This window comes from Callithrix jacchus, chromosome 7 (genome assembly GCF_049354715.1).
Source record: "Callithrix jacchus isolate 240 chromosome 7, calJac240_pri, whole genome shotgun sequence".
Taxonomy (NCBI): domain Eukaryota; kingdom Metazoa; phylum Chordata; class Mammalia; order Primates; family Cebidae; genus Callithrix; species Callithrix jacchus.
The window spans coordinates 80,814,178-80,816,756 of NC_133508.1; the positions used below are offsets into that span (position 1 = coordinate 80,814,178).

At 40.6% G+C, this 2,579-nt stretch overlaps 1 non-coding gene across 1 annotated transcript; it reads left to right on the forward strand.

The window, feature by feature from the left end:
* Positions 1–650: 650 nt before the first annotated feature.
* LOC118143340 (U6 spliceosomal RNA) lies at positions 651–757 on the forward strand. Its single transcript, XR_004727567.1, has one exon. It is a non-coding gene; the product is annotated as a U6 spliceosomal RNA (small nuclear RNA).
* Positions 758–2,579: the final 1,822 nt, after the last annotated feature.

Below are 2,579 nucleotides of genomic sequence, written 5' to 3' on the forward strand. Positions count from 1 at the left end.
CTGTTTTGTCAAATTTTGGAGTTCTCTTCCATCTTCTATTTCTGACACACGGTCTGCCTATATGATGGGCCACTTGATACTGTCCCTCAGATCACTGATACCCTGTTCGTTTTTTTCAGTCTTTTTTCTTTTCTATTTTTTTTTATTTTTTATTTTTTGAGACTGAGTCTTGTTCTGTCACCCATGCTGGAGTGCAGTGGCACAATCTTGACTCACTGCAACTTCTGCCTGCCAGGTTCAAGTGATTCTCATGCCTCAGCCTCCCAAGTAGTTGGGACTACAGGCATACCACCATGCTGGCTAATTTTTGTATTTTTAGTAGAGATGGGGTTTTATTATGTGGGCCAGGGTGGTCTCGAACTCCTGACCTCAGATGATGCATCCACCTTAGTCTCCCAAAGTTCTAGGGTTATAGGCGTGAGCCACTATGCCCAGCCTCAGTTTTTTCTTTCCCTGCTTCATTTTAGATGTCTTAAAGTTCCTCGATCTTTTCTTCTGTAGCATCTAATCTGCTATTCCATTCAGTATATTTTTCATTTTAAATGTTGTATTTTTCATCTGTAGACATTCCATCTGGATCATTTTTAATCTTCCATTTTTCCCTTTATGCTCATGTTTTTCCTCTATCTTCTTAGACAAAAAAACATTTAGTGCTCCCTTCAGCAGCACATATACTAAAATTGAAATGATACAGACAAGATTAGCATGGCCCCTGTGCAAGGATGACATGCAAATTTGTGAGGCATTTCATGTTTTTCAAATCAAAACCACAGTGAGATGCCATCTCACACTAGTCAGAATGGCTATCACTAAAAAGCCAAAAATAGGCCATTCTTTCTGAAACAAAAAAATGTAAAAAATTTTAAAAAGAAAAAACAATAGGCCAGGTGCAGTGGGTCACACCTGTAATCCTAGCACTTTGGTAGGGTGAGATGGGAGGATTGCTTAAGGCCAAGAGTTCAGGACCAAACCAACCTATCTTTATTTTAAAAAAGATCAAAGGAAAAAAAAAGAGGCTGGTAAGGTTGGGGAGAAAAGCTTATACACCCTGGTGAGAGTAAATTAGTTCAACCATTGTGGAAAGCAGTGTGGCAATTTCTCAAAGACCTAAAAACAACTACCATTTGACCCAACAATCCCATTACTAGGTAGACACCCAAAGGAATAGAGATCATTCTTCCATAAAGACACATGCACACATGTTTATTGCAGTACTATTCACAATAACAGACATGGAATCAACCCAAGATACCCATCCATGGTAGACTGACTAAAGAAAATGTGATACATATACACCGTGAAGTATACAGTCACAAAAAAGAATGAGGCCATGTCCTTTTCAGGAACGTGGATGGAGCTGGAGGCCACTAACCTTAGCAAACTAATGCAGGAACAGAAAACCAAGTACCACATGTTCTCACTTATAAGTGGGAGCTAAATTATGAGAACATATGGACACGTAGAGGGGAACAACACACATTGGGGTGAGGGTGGGAGGAGGGAGAGGCTCAGGAAAATTAATAGGTACTAGGCTTAAGACCTGGGAGATGAAATAATCTGTACAGTAAACCCTAGTGACATGAGTTTACCTAGATAAGAAACCTGCACATGAACCACTGAATTTACAGTTTATTTAAAAGCGTATTTATAATGGCTGTTTTAGCATCCTTAGATGCTAGTTCCTTAATATTTGTTCATTTTGGGATCCGTATCAACTGATTTTTTTTTTTTTTTCTCGGAAATTGGCTGATTTTTTTTTTTTTTTACTGGATACCAAACACTGTGAATTTACATTGTTGGTTGCTGGATTTTGTTTTATTCCTTTAAATAGTATTGACCTTTTTTTCCCCCTGGCTTCAATTTACTTGAATCCCTTTGAGGCCTACTTTTTGAAGCGTTTTTTTAAGCTAGGCAGAGCTGCTACTTTTCTAGGGCTAGTTGCCCCAGTACAAATGTAACATCCTGAGGATTTTGCCTGATGCTCTGTGTATGTCTTTGCAGTCTGGTGAGTGAAAACATGGGTAAACTGTCTCTATGAAAACTGCAAAAATTAGCCGGGCACAGCAGGACATGCTTGTAATCCCAGCTACTTGGTGGGCTGAAGTGGGAAGATTGCTTGAGCCTGGGAAGCAGAGATTGCAGTGGGTTGAGATCGTGCAACGGCACTCCAGCCTGGGTGACAAAGCAAGTCCCTGTCTCAAAAATAAAAATAAAACATTATCTGAGACATTTTTCAGAGGGGTTCTTTTTTTTTTTTTTTTTTTTTTTTTTTTTTTTTTTTAAGACAGCGTCTCACTCAGTTGCCTGGGCTAGAGTGCAGTGGGGCGATCTCAGCTCACCATAGCCTCCCTCTCCCAGGTTCAAACGCTTCTCGTTCCTCAGCCTCATCAGTAGCTGGGATTATAGTCAGGCACCACCATGCCCAGCTAATTTTTTGGATTTTTAATGGAAATGGGGTTTCACCATTTTTGCCAAGCTGGTCTTGAACTCCTGGCCTCAAGTGATCCACACGCCTCGGCCTCTCAAAGTGCTGGGATGTGCGCCACTTCACCCAGCCCAGAGTGGTTCTCGACTCATTA